Consider the following 24,317-nt stretch of genomic DNA (forward strand, 5'->3'; position numbering starts at 1 on the left):
ATCCATCCAATGGGCGCAGTGATTGGTACCTGTGCAGTGCCACTTGAAGCGCGAGTTTGGGATTGCCAGGTATGTAGTACCATTGGTTGCAGTTGGAGTGGCAGTGGGAGTGTGACTTTAGAGTCAGTGACCAACACACATACCTGGCATCCCACAGCACACGCTTGTAGTTTCGACACTTCACTCAGCAGAACTAAAGTTGCTTTCATCTGCAGCCATCCATCGAAGTAGCACAGTTAGCATGCATCCCGTAGATGTTTTCTGATATTTTATACTCAACGCACAGGGATGAAATTGGTATTGATCTTATTGTCCAACTATGGGTAAGATTAAAAGGGAAAGGGTGAAACATTGCTCTATCCCTTTAACACTCCACAGTATCTGTGAATTATACTGTTATCTCTATTTTTCATAAGTGTCTGCAGCACATTAGCCTGGGTAAAGATGCTACATTGAGAGAGAGAGACTGACAGAGAGAGAGATTTCTGTCTGTGGTCCAGGTTTAATTGGACCAATTCCACTGTCTTTTTTCAGTCAGGACAGATGGGATCAGAAAGACAGTTAGAGAGAAAGAAAGAAAGAAGAAAGTGTGTGAGAGAATCATTAAACCCCTGTTTTACAGAACCTCACTTTAATAGGTAAACATAAAAATACCGGTGTGGTAAGATAATGATGTCAATTTATTTAACATTGAGCGACTATAAAGGAGCGAGCCTTTAAACATGAATTTTTCAAGTTAGACTAAATTTGTCTTGTAAACAGGTATGCCAAGAGGCGTACTGTGCTGGGGGTGTACAGAGGCCACAGTTTATCACTTTGTGTGTGTGTGTGTGTGCGTGTGTGTGTGAGTGTTAGATTATTCTGTTTTATTGTTTAGGTCCACACATAATAGTTTCGTCCATTCCTTCATAAAATTTATAGTTGCGTTCTGAAGGCTAAGAATCTGTTAATTAAATTCCATCACATTTACAGGCGCCATGGTTTTTCACAACAGGGTAATTTTGATGAATGTAAATTGTACTGAGCAAGGCCTTGATCGTGTTAATGGGTTCACATTTTACTACACACACACTTGCAGCCCGGTGGAAGGTGTGGAAAGTAGATTATCTTTGATATTTGAAATATTTACCTACATTGGTTTGCAGATGTAAACCGTTTTATCATCATCACACTTTGAGCAGTTATTTGTCCGCTGTTATGCGGTAGGCCTCGTTTGGAATAATTACCATTTCTCATCAATATGCATTCTTATGTCCTTAAGTTCTGTTTCTCATAACATATATATTTTTTAATTAACAGTAAATATTCATGTAACCACTGACTGAGAACCAACTGTAAGACAACTGAACTGTAAAAGTACAAGTACTAAGCTCCAGGATAGTTATACTGTTTTATTTTACTACTTTTTACATGGTGTGAGTTGAGTAGCATGTATTTATCCATTGCTTGGTAATGAGTAAAGAAAATCAGCAAATATGCTTGAATTTAGAGAGAATAATTCATAAGTGATTATAACTCAAAAGGTCCTGGTTGGCCTTGCTGTGAGCCTCCACTCACCTGCAGTTCCCGTGCAAGTAACCCCAAGTTGACCCCTTTGCACTGCCTGAGGTGCACCTTTGTTCTCTGCGGCTCCCACTAGATGGTGCTAAAGCTGTCCTGATTGTTTGTTTTCCCATTCTACTTTACCGCATTGGCCTCCACACCAACCTGCTAGAGAACAGGCGGATAGGTGATACAATTATATGAATTCCTATTTTTTAAAGAATTTTTACAGAGTAGCGTGCGTGGCAGGGGATGTGACTTCTAACCAGAGTTGCGAATCACATGTGGTTCAGATGTTGTGCCCTGGAGTAAGGCATAAGATCTGACCTGCATAAAATATAAATCCAGCTGTAAAAAAGAGTAATGTGTAAAATATAAAACTAAATAATTATAAAATATAAAAATATACAAATAAATAAATGAGCAAGAATTGAATGTTCGACTGTGCCTGTTTGTGTGTGCGTGTGTGTTGTGTGTATACAGTTTGAGTGCTAGCGTGTGTGTGTGTGCGTACGTGGTGCATTTGTGTGTGCATGTGTGTGTGTGCGCGCACACGTTGGGGGGGTGGTGTTGGTTGATGAGTGGTCTGGTAAGATGGGTGTGGGGGGACATGGGGGGTTCTGAGAGTCTCCAGTTTAAGTGGTTGCTTTGTATTCCAGGCCTTTTTCCCCCCTGAATTGCCCTTTAAAAGTAACCAGAGCCAGAACGGATAGCGCAGGGAGACAAGCCCTCTGCCCGGCAGGAAGAAAAGGAGCGAGAAGAGAGGGAAACGCTCAATGGCAAAAAGTGGGGTAGTTAGCAGATAAAAACTGTCTCCACTCTGTAAAGGGATCCTCTCCTTTTCTGGACCTCTGAAACGGGTTTATCTCTGCGGTCTTAATTATGCCCAGAGCCTGTGTGCTTCTCAAGACCCCTGTCTCGCCTTTCCTCCGCTCAGCCGCGGCCCCCCGCCCCGGCACCGCGGCGCAGACCGGTGTCTTGGTTCGGGGAGATAGCACGCAGGTGGGAATAGGAGGGGTGTCGGAGGGGGGATGCGGGGGGTGTCCTCACCGCTCCCGGTTTTTGTGTCCATGGGAAACACAGAGCGTGACTCTCGGAGTTCATTCGAAGGTTAGCGTCGACCAAAACACAGCGAGAGGCCTGGCAGACGGCTCAGCGCTCCAGCTAACGCTCTCCCCCCTCTCCTTCCAGAGAGACGTCTGCTATTTCGGTTCGCAAATATAATTGGCCTGGAAGCATATTTTATTTATTTTTTTTTTCATACAGGTGAGACAAAGATTATTTTCGTGGAGCGCGGGCAGAAATGTGAAGATTTTCAAGATACGTGCGACGCCGTAATGCCTGGGATCGCTTTTACGGGGATGCGTGGCTGAACGCGGAGGCGCTGTACACCGCGCCACCGTCCGCCCGTCTGAGATCAAACACGCAGAGGAGAAAAGGAAAGAGGGAAAGCGAGAGAGACAGACCCTGCAGGTCTCCTCTGAGATGGTTTTGTCCTCCTGCCCATTGTGTCTGTTTTATCCATTAACACTATGGCTGATGACCCAAAAAAAAAAAAAAAAGAAATGAAAAGTCGCAAGATGAAAAACAAGAGTTTTGGCTAAATATTCCTGGAGATGAGAGGAGCTGCCAAGTCTGACAGACTCATAAAATTTAATCTTTTTGACAGCAGCAGCTACTAAGCAGGTATATTAAACTAGGCCTTTATGATTATTATTCGGCAGAAAATAAGGGGAGATTCCAGCGGAGGCATGGGGGAGTCTGGACTGGCTCAGCCGGGCTAGGAAACTGGGACGCGGAGTGAAAACATGCAGTGTTTAAGAGCGGCCATTGCCCCTGCCGTGACCTGTGAACTACAGAGAGCAATGAGCGTACATTATGTGAGTGTGTGCCTGGGTGTTCTGTGTAGGTGTGTGGGTGCCCTTGGGTGTAAGCATAAGTGTAGTCTGTGTGTACACGTTTGCATGTCGTGGTATATCTCTGTGCCTGTATGAATGTCTTTGTGTGTGCACACGTATGTATGTTAGTATGTTATGCATGGCAATTTATCTCAATGATTCCTTCCATACCTGCGGCAGTGAGAAATTGGGGCAGGTGGACTGTGCTCACAGACCATGTTCTATCTCCACTGAAGGAGGTAAATAACACAGAGTGAAGTCCTGTGACTCAGTGGTCTGGAGTGGTTCACAGGCAGAGTAGGCAGTAGGCTGATCCCATCCTTTTCTTAGCAGTATATGTCACCGCTGCAGGTGGGCAGGGGGATTTAGCCTCACACTCCTACACCTACCTGTTTTTCCTCTGATGAACTTTTCTCTTTCACTGGCACCTAGGGAGCCCACCTGTGAAAGCCCACCTGTAAGTGAATGGAGGGAAGAGCAGAGTGGAGCATCCTTTCAGAAGACCAGATAACTGCATTCTAAAGGAAGCAAAGGGGTAACAGATTCCAAGCGCTTATCTGCTTTGTCTCTTTCTTCCCTTCCTCTCCCATTCCTTTTTCTGTGTTTCCTTTTCATTCTGATGGCGGGAGAATGGCTGGTTTGTTGGAACAGAGCATCGTCCATCTGATAAAAGCAGAGACGGTATTGCGTTCCCCTCCTGAGGTCATGAGCCCAGCAGGTTAAGCACAGGTGTGAGACTGGCGCACAGTGGACACTTGTGGGAGCAGCCGTGTGTGTGTGTGTGTGTGTGTGTGTGTGTGTGGCATATTGACATTGATTTCGTAATTCGCTTGGCGCATGGTTTCGTACGCTACAACAAATAGAATTCTTGTTACGATCTGAAAACATGCCAGCAGTTCAATATGTTCTGCCAGTAAAGTATTTTGAATTGAATTGAAAGAGAGATAGAGAGAGAGAAAGAGAGAGACAAATTGACAGAGAGAGAGAGAGCAAGAAAGAGAAAGAGCTTCACATCCCATCAGTGAATTTCCCTGTGAGCCATCCAGCTCGGACACACACCGCTCCAGTGTACTCACGCCAGGTGGACAGCAAGCAGGGGGATTAAAGTAATCTCACTCTAACGCCAGCATTCCTCCTGGATCTCTCCGGGTGACAAAATAAAGTAGCACCCTCAGGAATCTCTGTGTTCTTTTAGATCGTTTAATGGAGCCCAGACTTATTATTATTTTGCAACACCAAGTAATGACCATCTGTGTTTTTATTCTTCCTTTTTCCTTCAAAAACTAAAAAAAACAACAACATCTTAAGCATGCGTCAAAAGCTATTACTGGTTCTGGGAAATTACAGGCCCTCGTCAATTCGGAGGAATGGCACCTGACAAGTTGTGTGCAGTTACAGATGTTTTTGAGGTTGGTGCGCTAGGTGATTATCTGTCACTCACTCGCGGGGCTGAGGGGCTTCATCCCAGTGGAGTCTCTCTAGCAGGCCTCTCTCAGCACATTTCCCACAGACCACTTAACCACCTCTTCCAACTGATAATTACATTGATTGAATCAATTTAATTCATTTTCCGATTCTGAGTTTTACATCAGCCCTTAAGAGAGTCTGTCAGACTGGGGCTGTGCAAAATTAGGTTTGAATAACCTGAGAGGGAAGATGGGGGAGGTAAGCCCTGAAACTACGTACAGGGTTGCGCTCTTTTACTTCTTCTTCAGCATGCTCTGGATTGGAGTAGGGTTGAGGATGGGTGGGAGTTTTTATGTAAGTATATACGTCAGCATGCATGCGAAGAAGCTTGTCGTGATGCTTGGTCTGCCTATCAGAAGGGGGTTTGGTGATCTTTGGATTCTTCATTTTGAAACTGTAGGGATGGCCCATTTATAGGCCTCTCTGCTGCACTGAGTGTACCTCTTACCATGGTCCTTAACTACATATGCTGAATACCTGTGAGATTCATTACTGCTCCTAACATATGCTGACTCCAAATTTGAACCACAAAAGTTCAGACTCAAAGGCACTTAGGGAATTGAACCTGCAACAATGGAATTAAAGCAGCAACCTGAACAGCTTTAAATTTTTACATTGAAAGATTTCTTTACTGCCCTCTAGCGTTAAATGCATTCCCCTTTCAAAACAAAAAATAGAACATTACTTAAAAGGCCCATTGTAGTGTGTACCGTAGCTGGGAGCCAATAAGAATGCACATCAGAGCCAAAGAGGAACTGCAGTTCAATTATGAAATTTCACAATTTTCTCCCTTTCTAAGCAAGTGCTGTGTGATTTTTTCCCTTCATTTTTTTCTGTTACTTTTTTTGAGAAATCAATGGCATGCCATACAAATTTTTGAACAGTGTGTACCTCCTCCCGATCTCCCCCCTCCCTCCCCCATGTTGCCCCCTCCCCCCTGTGGCTGAAAGAACAGTGAGAGGTTAACAGAGAATTATCTGTATGAAAGGAGAGATCAGAACCCATCTGTGCTCACTTCCTCTCCCTGACACAGGTCAAGAAATCAACCATCATATCAATTCTGTCAAGTAATCTCTCAGGAACTTGATCCCATTTAAGCTCAAACTGGAGTGCAGGGGGGGAGGGGGCGCAGGGGCGTGGGGGTTGTATGCGGGGGGTGGGGGGGCGGGTGGTAGAGGTGCTTTTGGGTAGAAAGGGGGTCATAGGGTATGCTGGAGATTACAGGAAATGAATGACCTGGCCCATTAAATCCTCTCACATGCTGGCCCAGCAGGCCTCGGCGCGGAGACACGGGGTTAAATCCAGGGTCCAGCGGCACGAGGGCCGTCTGACCCAGACGAGACCCTGCTGCTGAACTTTACACCTGTCAGGACGCTACGCCGAGCCGGGAGTGAGGAGCGCTGGGTGGGGGTCGGCGGGTCGGCGGTGGAGATGGGGGGGGGAGGGAGAGTGGGGAGGTCATCTGGGCGTTTTGGGAAAAGAAGGGGCAGGGTATAGCCTTGCAAAGAGGGCAGTAAGGTGTGGGGGGAGCTTATCCTTCACTGATCTGTCAATAATTTGGCCCTGCTTCTTGCTCATGCACAATGTGGCACCGGGGCATGAGGCGATTCACGCCGACGGGTATCCAGATCACTGAGATGGCTTTCGGACGCAGCCCACGCTGAAGAGAGTGGGTTACCAATACCTTTCCCCGGTTGTGTTAACGCACAACCCATCCATGAGAAAGTGGCAAATGACTGGCCAATGACTGCTGTGTCAGCTTTTATTTCCTTCCTTGTATTTAGGGAAAAATAATGTTTCTATAGTTCACAAAAAAAAACACAGGTAGCCCAGCCTCAATGGGTGAAATTCCTTAAATCTGTGTATCAAAATTAATTATGATAATTGTGTGCATGCTCATGCTGTCGCAGAACGATAGAAAAGGGATGAAATCTCCCTTCCGTTACTCATTACATTCTGAGACGTCAGAATTCTTGCATAACCTTAAATAACCCAAAATAGTTCTATAAACTCTTAACCATGAAGTGCTGGAGAGTTGGAGGGTAGTAATTACTGCAAGGGAGCAAAAGTTTAGTCCAACTGGTGTAATAATAGGCATCACTCCAAGCTCTGTACTCCATAGAAAAAATAAACAAAATAAAAAAATGAATGTGCTCCTCATTTCATGGTGGCAAATTTAAAAATGTAAAGGTGCAAAAGGAGAAAATTAGGCATGGAAAACATAAAATACAAATTTTTCTCTAATAAAAAGTTTTAATACAACTTTTATTTGGAAAAAAAAAAACATGAGCACATGCACACACACACACACACACACACACACACACAGGCACATGCACACAGGCATGCTCACACACACAAACACACACATACGCACAGACACACACGCTTATATACACACACACACAAACAGGCACACACACACGTGCATTCTCTCTCACACACACACACACACAGAGAGCAGTGTGGGAGTACGCACCACCTAGTTCTGAAAAAATAAAATAAAATCAGCAACAAATCCAGATCCATATGAGTTAACTTTGTAATCAGATTCTATGATTGATCAATTAAGTGCTGAATGACAATGGAAATCATGACCAGGGTTACAGACCACAGTACTGCCCAATCCCCAGTCACTGAATGGCTTTCGTTTTTTTGCACACTCAAACATTTACTGAAGAAAAAGTGAAAAGTCACAGTCTGTTTTTCTTCTTAGGCATGAATTAGTTCAACACGGACCGGCTATTATTAGCCTGTCTTCACTCTGGGACATTCTCCCCACAATCTATAAAAATTTATATTTTTCCAAATTAAGAAAGGTTACAATAAAAACAGCTCTGATCTCCAAGAGCCTGATCTCTCCCTGACTAGCAACCCCGTCCTGTTGGCGTGGACCCCGCCGCCCCTTAACTTCCCCTCCGCGAGGGCGCTCTGTAAACACGCGGTGGAGCTAGCCGTAAAGGGCCCGGAGGCGTCGAAAGGGGCCCCAGAGTCAGCCCCCTGCAAAACAGGAATAATGTTTTAAAAAAAAGGTGAGACATAAGAGTGAGAGAGTGAAAGAAAGGGAGAAAGACAGAAAGGGGGATGAGAGGGGGGGGGGGGGGAGTAATTCAAGAGCTCGCAAGCTTTGCCAAGTAATTTTATGCTTAACTATTTCCTGGTGTTTTTGCAGAAAACAGGGGAGAGTAGATGCTACGTTGGGGTCGGGGAGTCAGGAGCGGGGCAGTCGCGTTTTACGAGGTTACAATAATACTAACGGGAGCTGCGGCGTGTTTGTGCAGGCTCCTCGCTAATTGTCTCTCCGAGGGGGTGCAAGAGGAGGAATCGCAGCCAAGAATTTTGCTACAATCATCCCCCAGGTCCCCAGTTTGTAAAAATCCACGATAGTGGCTTCCCGATGGTCTCGATCGCACTCACACACGCTCGCTCGCGCGCACGCACGCACGCACACACACCAACACAGTATAGTCTGGAAGCCAAAGTAGAACCTTACACTCCACGTGAATCTGCAGGTGGGGGATAAGAATAATAATATTACCTTACCTTGAAATAAAGAGTTGGCTCTGGATCAAGAAAATATATCATTTCTGTCCACAGGCTATTCAATCAGACTCGAGGAGTAGTAACAATGGAAGAGAAGCACAGTGGGATGTATTCAGGCTGCATAGAGGGATGCATAGTGGGATCCATAGTGGGACACATAATAACTGGATCCACAGTGGGCTGCATGGCGGGCTGCATAGCGGAATGTATCTGGGCAGCATAGCGGGATGTATTTGATGGCAAGCGGCTATAGCGGATGCACATAGCGGCATGTTAGGATGTATTGGCAGCATAGCGCTGCATGGGTAGATGCTAGGTGTATGGGCAGCATAGGGGCTGATAGCGGATGTTTGGCAGCATAGCGGGCTAGCATAGTACGGAATGTGCATAGCGTGTATTTGGCAGCATAGGTTTGGGCATAGAAGGGATGTATTGGGCAGCATAGGGCTGCAAGTGTATTGGCAGCATAGCGATGTATTTGGGCAGCATAGCGGCCGCGATGTATTGCAGCATAGCGGGCTGCATGCGGATGTATTTGGGCAGCATAGCGGGATGTATTCAATAGCGGCTGCATAGCTGATGTATTGGGCAGCATAGCGGGCTGAATAGCGGATGTATTTGGCAGCATGCGTGATAGCGATGTATCTGGCACATAGGGGCTGCATGGGATGTATTTGGGCAGCATAGCGGGCTGCATAGCGGGATGTATTTGGGCAGCATAGCGGGCTGAATAGCGGGATGTATTGGGCAGCATAGCGGGCTGCATAGCGGGAATGTATCTGGGCAGCATAGCGGCTGCATAGCATTTTGGCAGTAGCGGATGTATTTGGGCAGCATAGCGGGCTGCATAGCGGGATGTATCTGGGCAGCATAGCGGGCTGCATAGCGGGATGTATTTGGGCAGCATAGCGGGCTGCATAGCGGGATGTATTTGGGCAGCATAGCGGGCTGCATAGCGGGATGTATTTGGGCAGCATAGCGGGTGATAGGGATGTACTGGCACATAGGGCTGCATAGGATGTATTTGGCACATAGCGGCTGCAAGTGGATGTATTTGGCACATAGCGGCGATAAGGATGCACTGCAGCCTGATACTCCTCAGTGCAATAAAATAGGTATAGGTGACAGGTACTGTAGCCGAGGACAACAGGATTCATGCAACATCACTTACATAAGACTAGATTTCGCTGATGGGGATTCTACTTCAAAACCGGAGATGTACTATGTATTTCAATCAATCAATAGAAACAACATTCTATAATAGTATGGACTTTATTCAATGTATGAACTAAATTTAAATTCATTGACCCCCAGTCCTGCTAGATTTTAACCTTGCTACTCATCTATGTTTGATTGTTAGGATTGTGCCTGTGCAATTACACAGGTATTTTCAAAATATTTGCACATAACAAAAGTGTGCACTGACTTTTTTTATTGTGTAAAGCCATTTTTAGGTTTCTACTGAAAAAAAAAACTGGATTCAGTTTTTTTATTGGATGTATGTACAGCAGTACCCAAATGCTTATAATCTTCTCCAGCGTCTTGCGTTGCCAACTGCTTTTATTTTAGGTTCTGGAATCTCCTGCGTCTAAGTCAGACTTAGACAACCAACATGCTTTTAGTCTGCTGCCAGTTTACTATATGATCAACTGGCAACGGGTGTTATGGTTCATGTTTGATGAAGTCCTTTTGGTTTGAAGTTGACCAGCATAAATTATTTTTTGCCCCATTATTATTTGTGGATTCATAGACCCACTCAACCCAACCACTGTGGTCTTTGCAAGGACATCCCTTGAAATATTTCTCTTCAGTTCATCACAGAAGTTTCCATGCACACGTAGCAGGCTCCAAGCAGAGGTTTGAGCTAAATCCCGCAACTACTGCTAAATCATGAACCAACCCCCCCTCCCCCCCAACAAAGTATTTATGCCTAGTTTCTGGGGAGCCAGCAAACAGCCTTCGCTACTGGCAGATTTGTGTTTAAGATTAAAAGATCCACACTGGGTGAAATCCATAGAAACGTCAACACAAACCCGCAGCCTCTCATAGGCCGTCCTACAAGCTGACATCGTTATCCATGGCTTAATGTTTTAGTCAGAGGAACATATTCACTCTATATCCAATTTTCTTTCTTTGGTTCATGCAACCATTCTGGCTCCTTTTCCATTTTCAGTAATGCTAATTTTCATCTCTAATATTCGGGAATGCTATTGTATTGCCTTTTAAGTATGCTTTCAAAATTGCTCTACCTATTGGTTTAAAATATTAGAATCTAATCTGAAATGTAATAACTCACCCCTAAATATAATTTTTAATTAATTGACATTCAATTAATTTCCTGTATTGCTCCCATTGTTCACAGTGGTGGCTAATACCATGCAATCCTCTTAGTGCTCTGTTTTAGCTGCCGTTAATGAATTACTTTTTTATTACTTGTTTATTATTTGTTAATTGATTGAACCCATACATCATTCATAGAAGATAATTAAGATAAATACCAGGAAATAGAAAAAAAAAGCTATTGTCAATTAAGTTTGTTGTTCAAATTCATGAAGTTGTTCTTGATTTACATTGTGCTCTGGTGCATTCTGGGTACTGCAGAAAGGGTTCCCTAGGTAGCGTGGGTGGTGAGGAATTACAGGAGGGTCTAACTGATGAGACAGGTTTTATCCTCCCTTCCCCGTCTCCATATCTGCCTTTCATCCACTGCCCCCTTTACTCTTTTCTCATTAATGTTATTTATGGGGCTCCTGGCCCTCTCCCCAACTTCTGTGATGAAATGGATTACTTCCATTCCTCTTTCCTTATTTTTTCTCCTCTGTTCCTGTTATTTTGTTAGATGATTTTTAATAGCTGCTTTTTGACAGCAAACCTTTTCCTTAGCTTCCTGCCTCTGCCTGTTCCTCCACTTGTTGATTAGTTTTATTTTATTACAGTGCCACCTATAGGGACCCATCCAAATACTTCCCCAGCTGACCTGTGCGAGTCTGCATTTTCAGCACTTTCTGTCATCGGGACGAAACGCAGGTCACGTCTTGCGGTGGAAAGAGACCGCCAACTCGCTGTTTCCATGATTCAGCCAAGAATGGATGTCATCATTTCCAAAATCCACGTTCACCCCTTCCATTAAGAGTGAAAGGCAGCTAAATGTCCATTGCCATCTGAGTGTGGGTCTCATTCCTGATTCCACACCAAAATCAGCAAGACATGAATTTAAGTTTTTTCACTTCCCGATTTCATCCATATTTTTTCTTTTCATTTCATTAGCTTCAAACTGTAATTAGCCTAAATGTCCAAGTAAATGACATGCTGAGCTTGTTATTATTTCTTCATTAGCAACCATGTGAGAGAAACCACATTTCAGGTAATCTTCATTGTACTTTCAAATTCTGGGTTGCTATCTGTTATTTTGAATTTGATGTGCGGTAGAACGACCACTCCACTCCACTCTCCACACTTCCAAGGCCTTTTCCATGACCTACTCTTGCTAGTCTTTCACTATCAGCACATGAAGAATTCATCACTTCTATCCCCTCAATCAGTACCATCTCTTTAGCTGTTCTTCTGAGGGTTTTCACTCTGAGGTTGTTTACCAGGTTAAACTATAATATACAGTACATTTTAGCAGATGGTTCCAACAGTAACTTACAAATGAATTACTTTTTTCCCTTGCTCCAGTGAGCCCCCTTGTTTGAACCTCACTGCTGTAAAATTTGGGTGAAAGGGCAGGTTGAATGGGTGAGGGAGAGTCTGGGTAGGAGAGCTGGCATGAGGGAATGATGGAGAGTTAACGGAGACTACCAATGACAGGGATGCATTTGTCAAGGAAGAGAGATTGTTTTTTGATGTATTAGGCAAGGAATAGCAGATGAGGTCTTCTTCGTCAGCATCAATGCGGGAGTGCTTGGGTGTCCATCTGGAGCCAGTGTGATTAAAAAAAGTTTCTTGACAGGGGTAAAAAAAAAACAAAAACAAAAAACTTGGTGCTCTAATGTACAGTGTTGGAATTTCCAGGCAAGCTAATAACCCTTTAACACATTTGTGAAGGTCTTGCAACACATGTCTGAGGTCCTAGATTTGAGGCCAGAGCAGGAACCCGATGTGGAGACTCATGCATGCCATTATCCAGGGGTCAAAGAGGCCAGTCTTACAGCCACCTTGTATAAGCCTTTATGTGAATCGAGCATTCCTTCAGAAAACAGTGGAACTGGCTTCAGATGTTATACTGGGGGCTCTTTATGCACGGTTCCCATGCTATTAAGGTTCCGCACATGGATGTGACGCTCCCCCTCCCACAATTTAGGACCACCCTCAACCCCCCCGGGCTTGTTTCCCGCCGGGTGGGTCACGATGGGATGGTGACTGAGCCGATCACCCCGTCTGGTTGTTGTTGAGAGTTTTCTGAGAAAATATTGTAAAACATTGTGACACATCCTGTACAAAAGAACAAACAATTACTGAGAAATGGGGTGAGGGTGGGGGGTGGGGGTGGCCTGGTGCTCTGGTCTCCAAACTGGGCCACTTCAGCTTTTCTTGTCCCATTTTTCCATCGTCTATAATGGTGAAGGCAGACCCCTAGTGCAGTCTGACTTGACTGGGTCAAACCAGCAAGCACCAGACTGCTACCAGACTGCTACCAGTGGCAGCCGTTGGCCAGCAGCAGGAACATTCACCCGCTATTCTGAACCTTTTTAACATTTCATATGCGGGGCTTCAGCTGGCCCCTTGAGATTTGCTGATCACCAAAGCACTGGAGGACCGATGGCTGTGGTGATGGTGGGCCACTAGTGGGATTTGTGTTTGCTGGTTGGACCAGGTGTACAGCTTGATTACATAAGGCCTTGTGTGCATTTCAATGGCTTTGACTTGGCCGTGAGCAAAGGATTGATCACTCGCAAATTATCTCTATTAGACTCAGAGTTGGTTGGCCTTTGTTGTCCTTTTCCAGGCGTGTAAGTGGGCTCCAGCATGTTTGGAGCCTCAGTGAAATGCCTGGTGCAACGCTCAGTCCGAGGACATTACAGTCACTGCAGCTTCTTCTGACCAAACAGGTTCCATATGTTCTTTTATCTTCCTCAAAACTACTGGCACAAGAATACTCAAACAGTCTACACCTTTTCCTGATTTCCATTTTGTCTCCTTATTCTTGTTTTTCCTTTCTATTTTTCTCTCTTTAAAAAATAGGCTAGTTCCTTTCATCTAGTCATTCACAAGATGTTGAAAAAGCTTTTTCTTTTCCTTGAATATGCCAAGTGGTTTGTAGAGTGGTCTGTGCAGTTTTAGCAGATATAAATTCAGTTTAACATCAGCGTTCCACTGAAAGCATTTCAAACTGAGAAAATGGCTTTGTGGCTGAACTAAAAGAGTTATCTAGTGAACAGATGGAAAATTCAAATAGGTGGAGTTAAAACATGTAACAGCACCACACTCGACAGGATCAGAATATCCCAGTATGCCGGACCAAAAAGCTTTAGAACTTTCATATTCAGAGGCAATGCTATTGTAATTCATAAAGTAGGTTTTATCTGTTTTGCACTCTTTTCTAATAGTTTTAAAAAAATTTATATTCATTGCTCTACAGTTGCACATTTTATACTACAAATACAAACACAAAAAAGTGGGGCAAGCAGATGGTCACAAAATAATGGCTCCTTAAAACAAACAGAAAAACTAATAACAGGTTTCCAGAGTCCATAATGATTGCCTTTTTAGATAAAGTCCAGCTTAGCAATAGATTTTTTTTTATTGAACTGAATCTAGGTGTCATCAGTTCTCTATTATGAAATAATGGTTGTGTCAAAGTTTTCACCAAAATCTTATAGAACTAGAAAGAGTTCTGTGTCTGTAGCCACTTATACATGTACAATGTCTCCACTGTATCAAAAATGAAATAGCCTAATAAAACCCCAATTCATTAGGTGTTGAAGAAAATACCTGAAAATACTTGTCAGCTGTGCCTTTCTTGTACAACACATTTATTTTGCATTTTTATAATAAATACTCACAGTAGGAACATCCATTTACTGTGCCAATTCAGATCAACATTGCTGGAGAGAAAAAATAGGCAAATCAATTAAGGAAAAAACTGATTTTTTATATGAATTTATATGCAACTGATTTTATATGCATTTAATGTATTTCATTTGTGACATCTGATATGTAATTATTGTGCAGCATTACATATTCTGTAACATAGTAGACATTGATTTTTGTCTCAGATTATGAAAAATCTTGAATTTCTTCTGAAGCTTCAAGCATAATTAAAGTGTGCAGTTTATTCCATCTGATCTCATTTGTGCTCTCTATAATTTTCCTCTATGTGCATCTTACTGTTCTTATCATTGTTTGGTTGTTGATTTTATTGTTTATTACAGACAACCATTAATCTGCAAAAAAAAAAAAAAAAATTATAAAAATAAAATAAATTTATACGGCTATCCTGTTGGCATCAGAAAAAGCTTAGACAAAGCTTAAAGCAGAGAAGGTGTTCTCAGTATGGGACAGTGTATAAAGACAAAAATATACCTGGGCTCTTCAGAGAGACTACCCAAAGTAAACACTGGAGCGCTCAAATTGAATCGAGCATATTTACTGACGTTTTGATTTGGCATCTTCCCCAGAGTCAACAGGTAAATTGGACAAAGGGGCAGGAATACATGTCCTCCTATTTGTCGATGTGGCACGTAGCACATAGCAGTAGGCTAATTCCTAAGACTGAAACGCAACTGAAGTAACCTGTCAGAATACGAGCTTAGATCTCTTGACATGAAAAAGTGGAGAGAGGCTACAATGTTCATTGTATTGAAAAGGCAGATATATATCCAGCTAAGCACACAAAGAGGACATTGTTACTTTCAAAAAGTTCCAAAAACACAAAAGATATGGGTCCCCAACATATTTGGTTTTCCACCAAGTTTAATCCAGAAGCAGAACAAATAAAGCATATTATTCTTAAACACTGGCATGACCTAAAAAGTGAACCATCTCTAAAAGAGGTCACATCCAACTGAGCTCGGATCTGTTTCAGAAGACTTCACTACATCAAAGAGGGTAATGCCCCCGACAATGCCTGCACATTGGCTGCCAAACCCCCCTGCTGGTTTTTATCGATATGGCCACAGCACACATTGCTCTCCACCAACACAAAATATTTTCATCACCCTTTGAACGGTACCAAACAGAAAATCAGTTCATCAGCTGTAGCTCCACATGTAATTTACATGATAAAACGTCCTTGCGCCCTCATCTATACTGGCCAAACTAAACGTGTGCTCAAGTTGCACATTGCTGAATATAAGGCTGCGATATGCAATAAAAACATAAATGATGCCATTGAATGACACTACCTGGGGGCAAACCATGGATCGATAAGCACTTCAAAGTTTAGGAGTATAGAAAAAAAATCACACTGCCTCTAGGAGGGGGGGATATTATAAACATGCTTCCATACAGGGAGACATTCCGATCCTTACACTCAATGCAGCCAGTAGAGGGGGCATAATTGATCAACCTAGTTTATTGTGTTTTCTGTAATTCTGTATACCTTATTCTATGTGTAGCCCAGGGACTAAATGAGACCACAGGACACAGACTAAACTTTTTGGGATCTTTAGCCTCTGACCGTTCTCAGTCAAGAACAGCATTAATTGTAGTTTTGAGCATTTAGAACACGATTGGTACTATTACAAAACACACTTTTAACTTACGTCTTCTCTCCAGTACTCCTGTGCAGTACCCGAGATACCAGGAATAGAGCCAAAGTGAATACCCTTTTCACACTCAGTATCCTGGTTATCTAATTTACATTTGATGTGCACACAGAACACTTCAGTATGGGCCTCTGGCAAATCTAAACACGCTATCTAGCCTATAGACATTGGCATAGACAACAGCACTGCATAGACAATGGCGGGCTATTAGTCAGCAGACTATAGACAACAGTAGTGGCCAAACTTTCACCTAATGAATAAAATAAAATTTAAAAAAAGCAAATTTGAACACATTTGTACAATGGTATTCCTTCACCATACAGTGCAATAGCTACCATAGTTTCAAAATGAAGCGCACTAGCCAAATAAAATCAATCGCTCAGAATAAAGTATATTCTTAACATTATATGCATTAACTTGAATTAATGTACATAGCTGTTAAGGTATCAAATACATTCGCAAAATAAAGTGTCATTAAACCAAGACTCACTGTACTGTGCAACCAGTGCTAGGCTACTTAGCGACGCACATGAAACACAGCATGGTAAAACTCTCCCCTCTGTATCAGAAAGAAGCATACAAACTTAACCTTTTCTCCAAAATAAACATACACATACAACTATAATGCAGCTTACAATATTTTTACATGGAATGCTGACAACTTACGCTTTCAGATGGTTAAAGACAGTATTCCCAGCCGAGTTGAAGTGCTATAGCCTATACCTAGCAACCACGCGTAGCCAATCTAAAAACATCGGACGAAATACAAAATCATCCTTCCTCAATCTTAGTCTGCTAGCTCAAGTACAAGCATTTATTTATCCATAATTAGCCTATACCCCATTTGGTGTTTTACCAGCTTTGTAAATGAATATTTACCTTAATTTGGGTTGATGTTGCACATTTCCAGCACGATACGATCCCAATCAAGTGCTTCAATTTCCCATAATTACACTGCATGGGGAAAGTACCAATAATACATTGCACGCATGACATCACCGGACTCTTAAAGAGATAGTACCATTTTTGGGTAGTCTACTCTATATAAAATAGTAACTGGTAGGTCATATTTTCATTTGTTTATACATCTGTGTTTTCTATTATGAGGAGTAATGCTAAATTGTCGTGGTTATGCGCGTGCCAGGTAGACAAGTTTTCCCAAATTCTTTGCAGGTATGCATTTTATATTTAATAAAATAATGCATAAATGTATGTTCACACTCCCATTTATGTTATCACACATTTATATTCATTCTTGGTTGTATATATGTGAACGCGTGTGCGTATATGTGTGTGTGTAAGTTAAAAAAAAAGTTTTCTTTTTTATTGTTATGCACACGTCTGACATATATACTCTCCATTTGTCCAATTTACCTGTTGACTCTGAGATAGATGCTAAATTGGAAATTTCAGTCTAACTTTAACATGCTTTATTCTATGAGTGCTCCAGTGCTTACTTTGGGTAGTCTTTCTAAAGAGCCCAGCCTTTTTTTTAATTTTTTTTTAAATAAAAATATTTATATTTGAGGGCTCAAACTCTGGGGAGGAAATGTAATTTGGAGCATGCATTTACTCAACAACAAAGAAAGTAATTTCATCTCCTTTAAAGTATGCTTTAACATTGTTAGATTTTACAGCTGATCTGGCTCCGAGCACTGAAGCTATTGAGCTATTTTTGGGTAATTCTGCAAACGGAAAATCGTTTTTGTGATGTGCAGCAACCAGGTGTACTCTATATGCAAACTCTATCACAGTTTTTAGTACAATTTCTTAATCTCTCTCAGACAGCTCAAACGTTACTGAGTGGAATGGGCATTGGAAACACAGTGTCAATTCACAACACAGTTTGCATGAGTCCAAATGAAAAATATGTACTCTATTAGAGTAAAGTTTTCTGTGAATACAGTAGAGCCAGTGATTGTGGACAAGCCTGGCAATTGTTTCCATGCCACCTTCTTTGGTTCTGGAAGATGGTGGTTTTCTATCTGTACCCCAGAAGTGAAACAGTAACCCTGTAGCTGCAGTTATCTAATGGCTAGTGTCCATCTATCTTCATGGGAGGTGATGTTAGTACCGTGAAATGTGAGACAGTAAGAAGGCAGATTCGATTATAGCTAATATTCTATTATGTTGAATGTAATACTGGTTTTATCATTGGAACTTTAAATTAGAAATGTTCAGACACTCATGAAAGTCCTTATTGTCACCTGCTTCACATTGCAAGTAAGGTTACTTGCAGGTCCAACAGAAAACAAGTGAACTCCGCACTGCTTTTATTCCCCTTGGCAAACTTCAGCTGACATCACCGGGGAATAGCAATTCCAAGGTTATCTCTAGTTCTTGAATGATCCCTGTCATCTTGTCTTTTTGCTTTGCTGTATCTGGAATTCTTCGCTAGGTACAGTAGCTTTACAGCCAGACCCACTCCACCCCACACAGAAAAGAAAACATTTTAGAATAACCAATATAGGTAAAGGTGCACAAATTCGGCAAAAGTGTGTAAATACAGAGGTTGCCAGTGTCATATAGATATGCCTCAGCATGGTTATTTTATAATATTTTCAAGGTAAAATCCTTGCATAGTATGCCTTTAATGTACTTCTGATGCCCCTCTCTCTGATTTTAAAAACTAGCTCCAGTCCCATTACAATAAATATTTCAAATACCCGCTAAATGATCTATGAACATATTATGATACCTTAAGAAACAGGACTGCTACAAAGCTTTATCTGAAGTTATTGGTTACCTGCATTGGTTGAAAAAAAGGCCTGTAGTTCACATTTTTAAAATTTCTCCTAGCCATTTCTGAAACCTTTGCCATGGGTACATTTTGTAATGTGTGAATTTGCTCCAACACTAGAAATGCTGTTTAAAAGCAGCTAAAGATTACAAACAGGATCCATGTCATAATATTTATACAGGAATGTTATTTTTAGTTCTTTATAGCCTTCTTTTCTAGAGGCTCCTGAATGAATTTGTATGCCGGTCTGAATGCAGTTACTCATATCTGAATCACGGGGTCAGTGTGGCATACAGTTAAATGCATGGGGACATGCCCTACATGGTGTTGTCATTGCATTCCTGTGGTTTGACCTGGTTCACTACAACGACAACAAAAAAAGAACCCAAAGGGTATCTCTGCATTCATCTGGAATTGTTTAGGAAACTTTTTTTTATGTGTGGGAAGACAATGAAGCTGGTGAAGATGAAATCAGGCAGGGACCCACGCTACCTTAACATAGATGGCAGGATCTCTGGCAATGGGTCTCTGGTGGAAAAAATTATTCAGTAGATAAACCAAAAATATTTACTTTACAACCATGTTTTTTAGGTTTTCACAGTTTTCACAGTTAGTCTCATTCATTTGAATGAACCTAAAGATTTTCAGTTGAGAACACCTATAAAATATAGGTTTAACACATCGTAAGTAAAATTCTAGGGTTCACCTATGAAGAATTTTTTCTGCGTACAGGTATAAGATGTAAAATATTGATGTGACTTCTTTTGGTGAGGTGGGCCTCCACAAACATTTTGGTGCAGAATAACAACACAATTGAGGTCAAGTATAGCTTCAAATTGAGTGAATTCAAAAACCTGTGGATTGAAAAATGTCCATCATTTCCTATTAGACATTTTCAAGCAAGAACGTGAAATTGACTGTAGTTGGTTTTTTGGACGGAGACTTGGATCGGAATGACAACGATAACAAAGGCTACGCATCCGCCCTTTCCAAGAGGATGTGAAAGGTCGACCGGTCCGCTCCGACGCTATTCCTGATGAGCTGGGCTGTTTTTGGTAGCACATGTCCTCTGGTCCTGACTCACAGAAGGCACAGCCCCCAGATGGGGGGGCGGGGAGGCGAGACACCTTTTTACCCCGCTTCATCAGGCTGTGGGAAAACGAACACAAAAACCGCCGACAACATCCTTGGCGACACGTCTCACGGCTCCGTGTGTGGGTGTTTCATTTTTTTCCCCTGAAAGGGCATGTGTTGCAGTTTTAGAGAGTGCACCCTCCTCTACCCCCCCCCCCCCCACCAGTGATGTCTGATAGCTTCATTATAACTGGGAAGAGGAATGAGCTCTCAGGATTCCAGGGAATTACTACACAGGTTTGGGAACAGGACAACAATTTTGGGAATTGAGGAGGTTTCCTTTTTTCATCTTCTACAGATGCTGAACACGCCACATGACCAGATAACGAGAAGTATCGTGCTCCTCCAAGCCTGCATAGACGCTAACCACTCCTCATTCATCTGCCTGGGAAACATGCTCTTTGAAGCCAGAGATGATGGAAGCCTTTCTACAACTCTCTGTTGTTCTGTCTTGACGCAACATTAGGGTGTTAGGTCAATGCTGTTGTGTCGTTGCCGGGGTTAGGTAGCGGAGATTGGGGGCGGGGAGCCAAGGGTGAGAAAACAGATCCGGTACGCCAACGACATTCTCACCAAATACATCTGAGCACCACGCCAGAAAAGATCATCATGAAACTATAACTTAGTTTATGGGAAATGTATGAGTAATGCGTGATTCTACACCCAGCATGACACGACAAAAGGAAAAACTAGGCTTAAAACAATGAACTGGCAAAGAATAAGTGGAAAACAGGTAGATCGGTCAGACACATTCCATGTTCTAGTAATCACACATAGGGATGCTCCAAAAACATTTTCTCATTGTTAACCATGCCATGATGGTTTACAAAGGGTAATGGAGATCCATTACAAATGTACAAAATTGCAAGCTGCCTGTGGTAGAAGTTATTCCTAGAATGTCTTTTTGCAAAACTATTTTCATATGCATGAAAGTGTGGTTCAAGAAACAAATCCACTAAAATTATGTAATTCCTCTTTGTTTCTTTTTTTCCCGGAGAATATGGATCATCTTTCTCATGGATCAGTCTGTCATATTTGAAAAATAAAAAACGTTTTTGATTAATAATGGAGAAAATCCAAATAATTCATTTTCCAACCAAGCAATGAAAAATGCACTTCATCCATCTTTTTCTCCAATAACAAAACCAAAACCACACCAGCAGCTTTTCCCCCATTTCCCCCCCTGCCTCAAATACGTTCTGTGTGCTCACCAGAAAATGGCCTAATTATCTCTTAATTAACAATAATTGTTCACCCAGTGAACCTTAAGGTCCACAAAAGATGCATGTGTTGATAAGTGTAACAGTGTGTCAGATTGTATAAATTGATATCCGAATAAATCACCCTTGCTTAACTTGCAAAGCATTGGGTGAGAACATGTTATTTTCCACGTGGATTATTATAGTTTATTTCCCACTTAACATTTATTTATAAATGCACATTCAGTGGGGGCACTGAATACAACAAAAGACCACAAAAAGAAACAAAAACTTCAGTGTGTTTTAAAAATAATAATAAAATAGAAACCCTGTTGAGTTTCACGGTAGAAACACTTCCAAACCACCAAAAACAGCTGTCTAAAATAAGATTTGAGTTTGTGTCCTGCTCCAGAATAGAAAGAAAGATAGGGTATTGTCTTGATTTTAAATCGCCGGTACTGCAATTATGAAATTATGTTCATTTTGTTAGCACAATTTTCATGGTTCCTTGTAAGTGACTTAGTGAGAGACTACCAGGAGAGAATGACTTTTATTATAAAATAAATTTTGAGAAAACAGTCCAATTAAATATACATAACATATTAAGAAGCAGTATTTAATGAAAAAAAATATATATATATTGTAATTTTAGAAGAATGAAGCGAATGAATCAGATAACCTGTGTCCAGAGCTGGAAAGGCTTACGCTTCTGGGAATGGCAGTTAATGAACTTGAACTCTGGGCGACCTGTGGCTCCCTGGAGGACTGGACAAACATACGAGGTCAGAGATGTGGTGACCAGGACCTGACAGTTTACTTGCTCAGCGGGGAAGAGTGGGCAAAAGGTCACTCTCTCACTGTTTAAACTCCAACCGCAAAGAAGAGAACACACCTACCCACCCACCCACCCACACACACACACACACAGTAACCCTTGGCTGCTCTGAAGGCTCTCTCTCTATACTGACAGGGATGCATCCCCTTATCTGGAGAAAGAGAGAGAGAGAGAGAGAGAGAGAATTAGAGAGAGAGACTGAGAGAGAGAGAGAGAGAGAGACCTGCATCTGGGCTCCAGATGGGCTGTGAGTCATGCCTGGGTTACTAGGGGTTCGGATAAGTTTGTGAGGAAAAAGGCACACAAACACACACACACACGATAAAGAAAGGAAAAAGAAAGAGAAAGAAAGAGAAGGAAGAAGGACAGAATAGCTGTAACGGGAATGGTATACTCCAGAGGGACTTGGTTCCTGCAGAGGATCAGATTGGGTTGACCTGGGGGTAAACCTGATACCTGACTCACACAACTGCCGACAAAGAGAGAGAGAGAGAGAGAGAGAGAGAGAGAGAGAGCGAGCCTCTCCCATCGCTCCACCAAACTTCAAATGACCATTCTGCTCGATTCCAGAATTGAATATCACATTGCATCAGATTTATCAGAAGCACAGAAACACTTTATTTATCAACATTTTCATAATTAATTGCAGGAAATTTAAAGAGAAGGCAGAGGAAATATTTATAATTCATTAAAAATATTTTGCTACTATTTTTTAAATGAAAATAAAGGACAAATAATGCAAACCAAGCTTTAGCTTTTGCGACCGTGTTTTTTTAATTCACCCAAAATACAAACAATTTAGAGCACTTGTTGAATTTGATCCTTCGAATGAACTGGCATACGAAAGCTTTGACAAATCCCTCATTGCATTCGTAAATGCATTTACAAACAATTTACGATCAAATTCGTTTTGCGCACGTTTCATCAATGAGGCCCACCGTGCGTGCGTGCGTGCGTGTGTGCATATTTGTATGTTCAGGACTTGCCTTGTTCAGGAAAATCACTTCAAACAGTGGGAGCTACTGTTTTGGTTGACAGGTCAAATGCATTGCGCCTTATTGATGAAAACAAACTTACAGCCAACATGCAGCTGATATCACTGTAACCTACAGGCAACCTGCCAAACAAATTATTATGCATCACTTAAGCACCCAAGGGTATCGTGTGTTCAAATTTGGCATAATATTACTTCACCAACAAACTGACTCCAGGGACTTTACGCGCTTGGCATCAGCAGACCCAAGATCAGGTTGCCAACCCCAAAGCCAAACCCCAAACATTTAGCATAAAATTTTCAGTCTGATCCAGGATTAGTGACTGAGGTAGTGGATTCTTACCGCATTATGCTGTCACACAAAGAGCAGCAAGCGGTCCCACTTCTTCTCTGCGGGATGTATCTCAGGAGACTGAACACAGTGTGACGAGCAGGAGGTGCATGGAAGGTGACCAGCTAAGGAACAGGGTCTTTATAGAGGGTGGGCACTGTGGACAACACCCCCATTGGAGGAGACAAAGGGAGAAAGGGATGGAGGGATGAAAGGGGAAACTAACAGCGGTACTGGCATTGCAAACACCATCACCCTAGTTCAGAACCCTCGCTCACCTCAGCCGTGTGTTAAGAACTGCATTATAGACTTACATCTGGAGGCTCTGCATTGCCTTTTATGGTTAAAAAAAAATCCAGAAATCTATTTTTTAAAAAGCTTCTGACTGGGAGGGGTGATGCGTAGTTTAGCCACTGTCCATCTCAGAGCCAATGAGGATGGTTTGGAGGCCAAAAAAGGGTCAGGAACCCTCACCCTTCTGGGACTGGTGCACTGGGGTCAATCGTTGAATTTGTTCCGTTATTCCCACCCTTTTCAAGATGTGCAGACCAGACACAGGACTGTATTCGGCTCCCAGTCAACGTCTGGCAGGTTTTTGGCAGCGTAACTTTTGACCGATTGGACGGTAGATGAGTCAATGAAATGAATCAAGATGAAGGAGTTGGTGATGGGAAGGCCGACATCACCCCTGCACGTGTGTAAGGACACCACTTCCCTTCCAAAATATTACCTTCGCCTTTTACCCCTTGGTATTTAATCATGTCTGACAGGGCCTACCGATTACCAATGCAGAGGTGTTGGGGCCTTTCAAATGAGAGACATCCCATCTTTAAATATTCAGCATCTAACCCCAATCATGGCGAAATGCTGTACAATTTATCCTAGTTGACGCAAGATTCTGACTGTCAGGGCATTTATCTTACAG

General features: G+C 42.3%; 1 long non-coding RNA gene across 5 annotated transcripts in view; it reads right to left on the minus strand.

The window, feature by feature from the left end:
* LOC135259406 (uncharacterized) overlaps nt 1–17,146 on the minus strand; it is a 30,173-nt gene extending 13,027 nt beyond the window's left edge. For 2 of the 5 annotated variants that reach the window (XR_010331271.1, XR_010331269.1), the window contains exons 1-2: nt 17,039–17,103; nt 16,826–16,904 (exon numbers count right to left, since the gene is read on the minus strand). This is a non-coding gene — a long non-coding RNA (uncharacterized LOC135259406). Of the gene's footprint in view, nt 1–3,829; nt 3,896–16,825; nt 16,905–17,038 lie in introns of all 5 variants that reach the window. The other 3 variants (XR_010331268.1, XR_010331270.1, XR_010331267.1) reach the window with 3 other exon arrangements.
* Nucleotides 17,147–24,317: the final 7,171 nt, after the last annotated feature.

This window comes from Anguilla rostrata, chromosome 7, assembly GCF_018555375.3.
Source record: "Anguilla rostrata isolate EN2019 chromosome 7, ASM1855537v3, whole genome shotgun sequence".
Taxonomy (NCBI): domain Eukaryota; kingdom Metazoa; phylum Chordata; class Actinopteri; order Anguilliformes; family Anguillidae; genus Anguilla; species Anguilla rostrata.